This window comes from Larus michahellis, chromosome 20, assembly GCF_964199755.1.
Source record: "Larus michahellis chromosome 20, bLarMic1.1, whole genome shotgun sequence".
Taxonomy (NCBI): Eukaryota; Metazoa; Chordata; class Aves; order Charadriiformes; family Laridae; genus Larus; species Larus michahellis.
Genome location: NC_133915.1, coordinates 4,497,499 through 4,510,334, shown reverse-complemented (window position 1 = coordinate 4,510,334; position 12,836 = coordinate 4,497,499). Strand labels below are relative to the sequence as shown.

At 38.9% G+C, this 12,836-nt stretch overlaps 1 protein-coding gene across 14 annotated transcripts in view; it reads left to right on the top strand.

Annotated features, from left to right (window-relative positions):
- Nucleotides 1–687: 687 nt before the first annotated feature.
- LRRTM4 (leucine rich repeat transmembrane neuronal 4) overlaps nt 688–12,836 on the top strand; it is a 488,683-nt gene continuing 476,534 nt past the window's right edge. For 7 of the 14 annotated variants that reach the window (XR_012584259.1, XR_012584258.1, XM_074563452.1 and 4 more), the window contains exons 1-2: nt 774–1,047; nt 3,851–3,944. The gene's annotated coding sequence lies outside the window, so the exon portion shown is untranslated. Of the gene's footprint in view, nt 1,048–3,850; nt 3,945–12,836 lie in introns of all 14 variants that reach the window. The other 7 variants (XM_074563449.1, XM_074563445.1, XM_074563448.1 and 4 more) reach the window with 4 other exon arrangements.

The following is a 12,836-nucleotide window of genomic DNA, read 5'->3' as shown; positions in this document are numbered from 1 at the left end:
GCACTGCCCCAGAGGACCCTTCAAGCACAAGACCCTGCTCTTTTTCAGGGGCCCACTCACAGACACGGTTTTTGGTTTGTTTTTTTGTTGTTGTTGTTTTTTTAATTCCCCTTGCTGACTCTGCAGGAATAACACTTTCCATGCTGTCATCCTCTTTGCCAGACCATAGCGCCTGCTGGTTGCCCTCCCCTCAGAGAGCCAGTATTGGCTTGTAAACACCTTCCTCTGTTGTTTTTGTATTATTTTCCTGGTAATATGAACAAAGTGGGCTTCCTCAGCTGTCAGAAAACTGTGAGTATACAACATAGGCTTTAGTAATAAAGCTGTTATCTCCAGCAGAAGCTGACACAGAACATGTTTGCCTCAGTAATTCGGATGCTTCAAGGCGGTGTGCAGTGTTCAGAAGCAGCTGTGCCTCAAGACAAATCCCTAATTAAGGATCCCCTGACTGTTTTCCAAAAGCATTCATGAGTTGGGAAGGGGAGTAGGAATAATGTTTGGTATGTTTTGACAAGCTTTACAAGTACACGGCGAGAGCACCTCTGCTGTATATCTTGCTTCGGTGTGTCAGACCACCTGCAGTGAGACTTTTGCATCCACTGCTAGATGTAATGCCTGACAGCGTTGTGTATCTAATGTGTGAATTAGGCTTGTTCACCTGAAAAGTGGATAAAGGGTTAAGTTACCACACTAAAAATTGGGAAGCCTTGCAGCTGGAGCTGGTTGTACTGCTTGTGAAAGGAGCTCCCACAGCAGCTGTGTGGGAGGCAGGCTCCTTCCCTGTGGTAAGGACTAGTGGCTAAGGCATCTCTCGCTTCATTCGGCTGTCTGGTTTATATTTGGTGAGGCTAAATCTCTTTTCTGTGAGGAGTCGCTGTTTTCTGCTCTCGCTCTGGCTGTGGGAGCTGAGGAGCCGCTGCGCCGCGCGGGGCCTTCGCCGGGTGTTGCTCCGACCTCGGCGGGACAGTTGGTGGCAGCACCTGAACAGGAGAGAGGAGACCTGCAAACGGTATTTCCTGAAGCCCGAGGCCGGAGCATTGGATTTCGGTACTCTGTACGGGGTGTGATTTAGCGGGGCTTTGGTAGGGGCGGGGGGCTGCCGGGGTGGCCTGTGTGGGAGGCCTGGGCCCGTCGCAGGGGGCCCAGGAGCAGACAAAATGGCGCCGCAGTCTGAGGCCTGAGGCTTCGGCTACCGGCAGAGCGCATGGCGGCTCGGCTAAAGGAGGTTTGAGATATGGCAGGCGACACACGAGGTGAAACTGGAGGAGAGGAGGAGGAGGCAGAAGTGGAGGCAACAAGGGTGAGGTGCTGAGAGTGAAGCTGAGGTGTTTTCTCTAGGCGCTGGCTTAGTTCTTGGTTGTCTTTATTTCTCAATACTACAGCCAGTAATTAAAAGTTTTTGCTAATTGGCAGTAAATTAAGTGAAATTCCCTGGCTTGGGACAGTTTTTGCCTGTGACACTAGACATAGATCCAAAGATGAAAAAAAAGAAAGGGGTGCCAAATCTCTCTGTGAGATTTCACTCTTTGCAGGGGTAAAGATAAAGTTTTCAAAAGCTCCTAAACAAGTCTCATTGGGATGTGCAGGTTCTTAAGGCACTCAGTGTTTTAAAATTTTATTTGTCTATTCTACCAAGAACCTAAATACTCATAATAGCAAAATGTTTGCGTCTCAGGAGAAGTCCTGACTGTGTTTTGTTGAGCCAGGCTGTAGCTGAAAGAAATGGCATTTTACTGGTACAGTATTTGGCCCTTTCTCATTACAGCCCATGCAGACCAGCAGGGTAGTTAAAAGTGGCCATAACTTGTAGAAACAGGGGAAATTACATTAAAGTAAATAGAACAAAGAATGTGCGTGTTTGGGCAAGAGCGGACTCCTACAATATTGCTTTCCTATTTAAGAACAGTGGGGAGGAGAAAATTCAGGCTTCCTGTTACTATTCTTAATAACATACTGAGAAATAAAATGCAGCAAAGATGTAATCCAGCCAAGAGGTTATGCAGGTTGCCAGAGGAAGTCCAGCAATTGGTTGGCCACATGTTTGTCTTGAAGCTTGAAAAGCAAAACCAGTGATTAATGCAAACACTTGTTTCAGCCTTTCTGATATCCAAGGCAAAAGGATGCACCAAAATGTAAAGCAGCGTGTGGCAGTGGCACATGGGCTGTGGTGTTGCGGAGATGTGACTGATTGCTAATGAGCCAACAGTCACTGCGTTATTCCACATGCTGCAAGTGAAAATCTTCCTGCTCAGCACCTATGCCTTGGGGCAGGCATCCAAACGACATGCGAGTGGGCAACATGACAATTAGTGAGCTATTCTAGGTAGGTAATACATGCTGAGCATAATAAAATTGAATTCACATCTTGGAGGTTATGTGGGTCTTTCTGATGACTCCATTCCTTAGGTGATATTTCAGTTTTAAGATATCAATCAAATCACTTAAATATTTGTTTATACTGTTAAGTATAAACTATTAAGTAACCTGATGAGACAAAAGGCAGAACGAGTTGAGCTAAAGGTTGAGGTTTTAAGGCACACAGTTCTGTATTTCATGTTACTTTTGCCCACATAACTGTGTGTGTCTGAGTTCAGTCTTGCTGAAGTGAAGGACTCCTGAGTTATGCAGCTGTGAATGAGAACAGCATCCTTTTTTAAGAAAGTTCTATGCAAATCCTTTTTCATTTTCTTTTGACGTTTTTTTCAGCAAAAAGGCCTATGCAGGCTTATTAATGCTACAGGTTATAGGATTGACCTTATGTTTGACAGAAAGCCATTCTCAATTCTAATTACTCTGGGTCACATTTTTTTGTATGGTACTAATCAGGCTTGAAAGAAACTGGGTTTGTTTTTGTTTCTTTTTGTTTACTTAGGATTTCTAAGCACTTAGCTCATGGCTGCCTGACAAATCTGTTTGTGAAGAATAGAATGCTATTTTCTGTGAACCTAAAGAATTTTTCGAAGTCTTAATATGAATAAGTTTCCATTATTTTAATAATAATATAATATGTGATATTATGTTGCATGATATGAAAATAGGGAAACTGAGCATTATGGGGGAAAATCATGGCAATCCTAAGGTGTTCTCTTATACTTTTGGGGTTATATTCTAAGGGTTTGGATGTGAGACAAATCTTTGGTTTAGCTTTTAAGTAAGCAGTTATCGCATCTAGATGCATTTCAGTGCTGGCCCTGAGATCTTGATTCTCCTGAGTTGTCTCTAGTCCGCTCATTTTTATTAGAGCGGAGTCGGTGCAGGATGCAGTACTTTGACTGTAGTAACAATTCATGCTCATTTTGTCCTGCAGTAGGCGTTGACAGAAGGTGCATCACAGGAGAGGACTGGGCTCTGGGTGGCATTTGTATTTTAGCAGCTGAGCCAATGTGCCTTATGTTTTAGATTATCTATATAGTGAAGCATTTTAAAAATGATGGCCTTGAGCAGATTCACAGCATTGCGGTGACCTCTGGTATTTGGAACTATTGATAATAATAATAATTTGGGAGTCATTTTGTGGTCCCCTGATGAAAGTGAATGTGTAATTAGACATTTGAATTAATTATGTTGCACTTGAGTTAACTGAGATGCCAAAAGGCTAAATGAGTCCCCCAGGGGCTCATGACAAGTTGGTGGCAGAACTGAAAATAAAACATAAATGTCTTCACCTCCATGCCTTCCCTTAGCCATAGACAAAACTGGTAATTTCTCTTGCTTTACTTTTTTTTAAGGAGATGCCATGTGTCCCAAAATACAGGCTAGGCAAAATGCCAGGCATTGAAGAAAGAACAGCTTTGCATAAGCAGTATTTGCCTTAGGTTGTCCTCAGTGTTTTTCTGTCTGTCTCCCACAGACTGAGACGGGATGCTTTTCAATAGAAAATGTACGGTGCGGTCAAAGATCTGAAGAGCCTACTGAGAGCTTCGTTTGCAAATTCTTCATTGAAGGTAAGTTATATAAACACGCTTCTGTAAATCAATTTAATTTATATAATTGTGGTGACAAATTAGAGAAAACAACCTAGCGACAAACTATTGTAATTATAGAAAATCAGCCAGTCAACTAATTGAAGTAACAATCTATCAACAAAATTTATATACTTAAACAGCATGATACGTGCAGTAAGTGCAAGGGTAAAACCGGTGAAATGTCATCTTCCCCTTTACAAGGGGAAAAAATAAGTGGACGCCCAAACTTTTTAAGGCTCTGGTTTTGGGTTTGTGTAAAGGTAAGTTTGTGTCATTCTTTTGTTGATGCTTAAAGCAGGCAGCTGTAGGCAGAAACTCTTTGAATATTGGGCGAGATCTTAGAACCACTGAATTCTTTGGAAAGAAGTTTTTGTTTGGTTTGTGGTCCAGTAAGAATTGTCATGACGTGGTTTTAATAGGTTGTGACAAGTGTATCTTATGTTGATGTACAGTGTTTTTCACCATATGTGCTTGGAATGCTATTTGCTTAGCAGCAATAATCATAATTATTATTAAAACTGGTCTGTTATTAATTATTACTGTAATTTATCATTTTGAATAAATAAGCTCTTAATTTGCATTTATGCAGACTTCTTGTGTGCTTATCCCTTACACACAGGGAAAAATGAGTGGGAGCAGAGGTAGTTCTGCTTAGCTACAGTTATTTTTGACATAGTGTATAATTAGGTCTATAATTCCATTAAGTACAGTGCAAATGCAGTAAATGAGACTAAGTATAAGCATGACTTTCCCTGTACAAGTATCCCAACCTTCTGACACAGTCATGGTGACTGGAATGTAAGAGATGGAGGTTTCACTCTTCCAGGCGTGTGCCCTACTTTGGCAAGTAGGCCCATCAAGAACATTAAGCCCATTTGCACAATAAAACAGCATTACTGATTTAAATGAGGGTGGCAAAGTGAAAGAAGAGCACTGCTACTTTTACTTTTGGACTGCAAAGCATTTCTCCATGGGAATGCTAGGGGAGAAATACCCCTTGCTGCAATGTTAACAGAAACTGTGCCGCTAATAATGCCTCTGTGTAAACACTTTGCAAAAAGCTGATGGTATAAACAGCAGAGAAGTAAAAAAAGCATGTGGGGACTTGTTCAGGTTCCCAGCAGCTAGAATTTTTATTATCTTTACAACACAAACCAAGTCAGTATCAAAGACAATGCCAAGACACAGTCACCATGATAAAGCATTTACACACGTGTTCTTTTCTTGAAAAACAGTAAGAAAGAGAGAAGAGATTATGAACTTCAAAGAGCTGCCTTTAAGCTAGGAATATTTATACACAAGCTGTCAGAAAACTATTCGTGCCTTGCTAAAACAGGAGCAACCTTCACTTGAGCCAAATCTCTAAATGAAAGCCAGAGCGAGTGCCAGCCTTGAAACTTTGGATTGAGTTTTGGCAATTAGATATTTGGGATGGCACTAATGTCAGCCATCATTAATGCAGTAAATGTATGCATGTGTGCAACAGTTGTTTCAGATTCTGTTGGTACACTTGCTTTGCTGTCTAGGTACATGTGTCACGGCTACAAGGGGTGGAGGTGATTTGTTTTTAGTCACTGAATGCCTGATTGAATGTGCTAGAAGATGTGGGTTTTGGATAGGGTTTTTTGTAATTCTGCAAACTTTTGTGCAAAGCAAAAAGTATCAAAATGTAATCCTCTAAGAAACTGAAAACCAAAGTAAAACATGGGATTCTTTGATTAACTCTTTCAATGGAAGCAAAATTAGGCCACGGCCCAACACTTTTGCGTATGCTTTTATTATTCAATATCTTATTTCATAACCAGTTCCATTTAAATCAATAGTAGAGTATGGGTGTCTAAAATTTTTTCTGATGTATTTCTTAGTCTTGAAACAGTCACATCATAATTCTTGATGTCCTTGTATTTAGTACATGCAAAGTTGTCATGAAAATATATCGGACCGTTTGAGTGATTCTTTGCTTTACCATTCTCCTCACATTCCCTGGCACAATTTGGCTTGCTCTCTTCTATGCGATAAGATAGATAGTTGGAAAGTTTTTGTGGTCTATGTGTTTATTTTACCCTCACTATTTTTGATATATATCTGCAGAGAGAAATGGGCAATGTGTAGCCATTCAGTAAAGGCTGAATCTTATTTTAGTAAGAGTTATGCAAACACATTTAACTTGTTTACTGAACAAACATATATTCACAAAGCTTTGAGTTACACTGTTGACTTCTACGACAATGTAAAGTGGAAATGAACACAGGGATAAAAGTGGGAGAATAAAAAACGGAGGGATGATAAAAGTGCCATTTTTTTCTCTTAAGAACAAAGCTGTTTTACACTTGGCCACAAACTCCTTCTTTCTTGGTAATATATATTTAGAATGATTTAAGAATACTTTAGCATTTCAGATGCATATTGCAGGATTTCTGAAGCTGTGCACTTTTTGTGGGCTTTGAATAAATTAAGTACTATCTTAGGTATTGTCCTCCATTACTACGCTATCTGGGCAACTCTTAATCTTTAATGTACTTACTCTGACAACACCCCTGTGAGTTAGGGAAGTTCTATTATCCTTTTCAAAAGTGAAGAACTAAGGAACAAAGGGGTTTAGAGTGAGATTTTCTTTTTAGGCTCCTTGCCTTGATTTGAGTGAGAACTACATTATCTAAGTGTCTTCTCTGCTTGCATGTAGGCTTGTTAATGGGGTAGTACTAATTGAGGCAATGTCTAAATTCCTTTTTAAAAAAAAACTAGGAAGGTCAGTGAGCAAGGAGTGTTTTGGGTAAAGTCAGTGAAAGTTAAATGACTTGTTTTTAACACATGGTATGAATTAATTCTTTTTGCAAAAGGTAAATAGAGTCTGAACTGCTTTTTAGAGGAACTAATTGGGAGTTAGGGGGAATATATGATATGATGCCTGGGATAGCACACCGACACCTTTTCCTTCAAAATCTAAAGTCATTTAAAGTGTTTTTTCTAAATATAGAAATGGGGAATTGAAAAACTTCTCCGTAGAGAGCAGCTATCACTTTGAGTTGTCATTTTACTAGGGGAAAAAAAATCTGACATGCTCCTTTAGTACCCAGACGTAGTACTCCAATATGTGATTGACTTAGGCTACCTAAAGTTTGCTGAGATTTGTTGGGCTGGTGAACAAAATTGAGTTTCCATTTCTGTAGTTATTCCCTAGAAGCAGAACCTGCACAGTTTGGGTTGCTGTCCTGCAGACATGGTTTACAAAGCTGCCAGGACGCAAGTGTAACCACCACCCTTCCCTCTCCCCCAGCGAAGCTGGCACCTGTTTAAAACACCTGTACAAATATATTAATTTTTTTTCTCCTACCTTTGGCTGTCATATAATTTGATTGTACATTCCCGATGGAGCCCTGATTTCAAGTGTGATTTCTTATAACTAATAAACCGTATAACTGGCTTATGGTTTTCATTATATATAGTTTGAACTTTATGATTTTTTTGACCCAGAAACAAGAAAGCTTATAGCAGTGCCTGAAGCCTTAGAGCAGTGTATTACTTCAGAGTCCCAGGAAGACATTTTTTTTCTCAGGTCAGCAAATGCTTGTAGGTTTTGATAGATATTCTCAATTATGTCTCCAAAAATGAATTATGAGTTGTGAAAGCAACAGAATACATACAGTCGTAAGTCTTCGGGGGATTCAACTGTGTAGTCCCAGAGCTGTTTCTGAAAGGAGGAGGCTGTAAGAATCAGGGAAAGAAAAGAAAAAAAAAAAAATCGTTATTACTTGGCGCTAGAAGTACTGATGAAGGCTGATGTGGAGTGCATATTGCATGTACCTGTAGGTGTATGCATGTTGACTGAAAATGTTTTATCAGCGTGTATTTTCTTAAGAACCAGTTTTTCATCAAAATGTGAATTCTCAAGGGAAATGACTTCTTATAAACATGCTTTGGTTTTCTTCAATATGAAGAAAAATTCCGTATTTACAACAGACGCTATCCCTACTGTGCCATTTTTGTGTCATCTTGCATGTGTCCAGTGAGTGTGGGACTGACTGAGATGCTAGAACTCAGATTTCTACTGCAGCCTGTGCTAGGGGTCTACTTTCAAGATGCTGATCAGGTCAAATAACTTGTTTTTGTTTTCATATATATTCAGTGGTAAAAATGAAATTGATTTCTTTAGTTGCTTTCAGATTCACTAATATATGTTGCATCCACATGTGCAGGTAGTACAGGATAAGTTATGCTGTGATTATTTGTTAAGACTGAGTGTTTTTCAAGGCATTCTGAGAAGACTAAGCATCAGATTGCCCTGCAGTTTTTGTCATGATTGGATGCTTTATCTTTCATTAGAAACCTGCATCATCATGCACAAAACTTCATTTCTTGTAGAGATGACATGTTATGGAAAAGGTTTCTTGTAGGTCATTCAAACTGTATGGGATGACTTAATTCTTTTTTGGTAGTGAGACTGTTTTGTATATGCATACCTTATATGCATATATGCATTTTTGAATGTTAAGTAAGTAATGTAACATCCTAGTTAGCAGTCAGAGAGAGATGCCAATACTGAACGACTTGTCTTATTTTGTGGGGCTTTCTTTGAATTTTAGATCAATCTACTGCTGGGAGGGAGGGGAAACCAAGCTGCTTGTGCCTGAAAAAAGGAAAAATGCTAGTGATGTCAACTGTTCTTTATCAGTGGAGATAAGAGGATTGTCTTCACTATCGTCTCTTTACTTTCTGTCTAATTTGCAGCCCTTTTCCTGGTGTTGGAAACCAGCCTTCTCCTTTAGAGCCTATGGAAAAAAAACCAAAACCAGTTCTCTTTTTCCTCTCCCTGTTTTTGTTACTGCTACTTTCCTCTAGACTTTTTTCAGTTGATGTGCATCTTTTATTAGTTTGTATTTGTTCAGGGCAAATGCAGTTCTGTAGCCAAATTCTTACTGGCATTGGACAGAGTTGTGTGTCTTCAGCTTTTGTGGACGGAATCTTCCAACATGGAAGAATTTTAAAGAAAAAGTCCTTGATCTGTGAAGCATAAGATGCTATAAGCGAATCTGAGCTTCCAAGAGCCTTTTTTCTTTTTAATATTTTGGCTCTGTGTGTTCATGAACATTACTTTTTTCCCTATACTTTTAATGCAGCAGGAAGAAAAAATAAAATAAAATATGGTCCTTCTAAATAAAATGGGAGCAATTGAACTGAAATTATTTGTGCAAGCCACAGTATGAAGTTGAAGTGCGCTATTGGTTTTAAACCAGCCCGTGTCTTATGCAAAGATTAAGAGAACTTAAATGGAAGTAGAGCAGCACGGTTAAGGAATACAGTTTTAACAGCAAAAGATGATTTTTATGAGGATTTATTTTACATTCCTAACACTTATTATACTGCTCAGTAGTGCAGATCATTTTGGCACTTTGCAGTTCCATTAAAGGTACAGATTTTCAGACACAGGAGTGTGTAGTGTGTGTGACAGTAGGCTGCAATTAAACCTTAGATATTGAATAGTATATGAGAAGAGTTGGTTTGTGGCATCAAAAGAAAGAATGCACTAAGTGTATACCTAATACTTAAAGCTCTATAGTGCTTTTTGCTATATTCACCGATTAGATCGAAAAGAGCTGTACAACATAATCGCTAAGCAAGCAGCCTCTTTGGTACTTCAAGTAGAGTTTTCTAAATGAAGTTACTTCTAGGCTATTCATGGTCCATGGAACAATTACCTCCCAAGGAGAAAATAAAACATCTTGAGTGGTTCAGACAGCATCTTTGACACTACTGCAGCCAGGAAGTCTCATAATAAAATGTTTTACCTAAAACAGGAGAGGGGGGGAAAACACCCAGAGACTAAGCCATCACCATAGGATCTTTCTTTGAGAAAGTGCACCATATTTTAGATTGGTTGCAACTTGCAACTGTATTTCTGTTCACAGGGTCACTCTTAGGTTTAACAGGAGCTGCAAATGGTCAATGTTGAGAAGAGAGTTTGGCAAGCATTTGAAATACATAGGAGCAAATGTATCAAGCCCGGTAACATACCAGTATGGCTGTTACTGATTTTTGAAACGTTTTCAGTGGGGTGAAACTTCCCAAAAGTACCTGGCAGAGAGTAACGAGCAGAACTAATAGAGTGTTTTGCCCAAGCTTCTGTATGCAGCACCTGAATGTGAAGTTGCATTGTAATAAGCTTGGAGGCATATTTTGGGAAGTAATACTGACTATGGAAAAATAGTAAAGCTTTTAAGCTCTGGGAGTTCATAAGTTTTCCTCTTGTCTCTCTATTCTGGCAGTAGCCATTTACAACTGCCTTTTTTAGCCACAGGAAATCCCTTCTCTTGAACTGCAGAGGTATGTGAAACGTATTCCCTCTAAAGGCAACATCTGTGCTTCTTTGTGAATCATCAGCCAGAAAGGGTGCTGTATATGCTAATCAGCTTAACCATGTTAATGGTAAGAATGATAATTCTTTTCAGGTGGGAGTAGATGCTGTTTGACACCTAGGGAAGTAAGATTGAGACCATAAATTATTGCAGACATCTGCGAAGATGTACTGCTGCAAGTTGTCTTTTTCTTTCTGTTTTAGCTGCTTGCCTGAGTGTGCTTAGATTTAAAAAAAGGGGAAAAACCATGCATATCAGTAAAGTCTTCAGTTATCAGAATCTGATTACAATGAGAACTCAGAAATCATCATACGGTTTTGTTAATTAGTAGAAAGATGATATTGTATGTTGAAGTAGTTGGAGTGAACAGCCCAGCTGCAAAAAAATTGTTCAGACTCTCAGTCACTAAACTGTATACTTTGAGCTTTTTTCTATCCCTGTCTATTAATTGCTTCATTGTAAATTTATTTCTTACTTTGTATTGCATTGTTGGAACTACATGATCTTTAAGGTCCCTTTCAACTCGAACCATTCTGTAATTCTGTGATGGTATGTAAACACCTGATGTTTACCAACTAAATAAGTATGTCGTTGTCCTAGGAATTTTTTACACACATGAGAAAGCACTGTTCTCTGAAAGACTTCCTAAATTTCTGTGCCTTGTTTGTGTAGTTAATAATATCCTTTGTATGTCTTGGCTATTGAAGGTGCTATTTTCTTTCTGGCCCATCTCTGTTACAGATGAAATCAATTTGCCCTGGCCACACACTGGGTTAATGGTAGAGCCAGCAAATGACTCCCTGATCCTGTGAGTGTCTGTTAAGAGCTTTTTGAAAAACCCATTTCTTTCAGAAATCTTTGGGCACAGTCATTTTTGCCTCTCCTTAAACTCAGTCTTCCCTACGCTTGCCTTTGGTTCAGGATCGCTGGACGTCAAGATAACTGAAAATACTATTTACGTATTAATCTTTTCCACTTCAGTAAGTAACAAAGTTCTCTAATGGATTATAAATTTCTGCCTCATTTTACTAGTACCTCAAGTGTATAAGCCTCTGACATCAAAGCGAAACTATAATGTTCAGGCTGAAATTTTACAGCCCTCCTGAATTTTGACATAAACGTGATCTGCCAGGAGTGAGAAATTGATACAATTGTTTATTTTTAACTTCCTGCATGATCACTTTCACCTTAGGAGAGATAACTGAATGGAGATTAAGTCCATTGAGAGAGAAACTGATTCACACCAGCTATGAGGTATGGGTTTACGCATCCAGCATTGTGAAGGGTCTCCTGATAAATACGAATTTGTTGTGGTAACACAGTGGTCTGTGAAAGTCTTCCCATTTTCTAATTTGAGTTCCTGAAAGTTGTTCTTAAGCCTGTTGTTCCCTTGCCAGGGGTTTGTATTGCAAATAAAAAATATGGATGGGGTGTGGGATGCTAGCAAGAAATTCAAAGGGCAAAGATTTAATTCTTCATGACTTTGTGCATTTTGCAAATTTTGCAAACTGTGGCTATTCTGGAAGCTGTTTTAGAGATACTTTATTGCGGTGTGAGGATATGGACCTTTTATCTTTGATTCTGGATGCAGTACAGTTGTACTTTTAGCTGGGTTGCCTGATGGACCCCTCTGAGTCTGTGTAGTCTGTTTGCTTCAGTGAAGTGTCATGGTAATGTGAACATTCAACACCTGGTGCTTGAACAACATCAATTATGTCTGTGTGGCACCGTGACACACCTGAAATCAGTGGTGAGACTTGGGTAGAAGAAGTATTATCCTTTTTCACCATTGTGATGCGGAATCCTCTTCATGTTAAGTAATAGATGGCGCCATAAAATATTGAATCTGCTCATCTTTTATGACCTTGGCAATAATAAAAGATCCCCTCTGCATAACGTTAGAATGTTGAAATATACATTCAATATATCTCATAAATTAGTTAGTGGATTTTTGCAGGTATTGAGTTTCAGTTTGAAAAAATAGAAGAAAAAATGAATTGGTTTTTTGAACCTTAAAATTTGATGGTCCATGTAAATGTTAAATCCATGTATGCGTATGTAACTTGGCTCAATAATTTAAGTAGTCCATTTCTAATATCAAAATGACATAGCCAGCATTTTAAGAAATAGAATGGTATTGATTTACGCAGTAAGTACAGTTAAAAAAACCCAACAAATAATTCAAATTTTGTAGGGGTCTATTTGAGCTGTTTTGAACGTGCATCCTCTTGGGTTACAAGGAATGAAAGTATAAGTGATCATTGACGTGATAGTTCGTGTATTCATGTGTGCTGCTAAAAATCAACTGAAACTTTTTGCTTTGAAAAGAAATTGTTCTACATGATAAAATGCTTTTAAGAGTTGTAGTACATTCCATCAGGGATGGAGTAGTGAAACAAATTATTAATTGCATTTAGAGCTGGACAAAAGCTTAGCATGCTTTATGTTGAATATTGGTAGTGGCCAAATCTTAAATATGAGATTGTATGGCCTCATCGGTAGCGCTGTGAACTGTAGC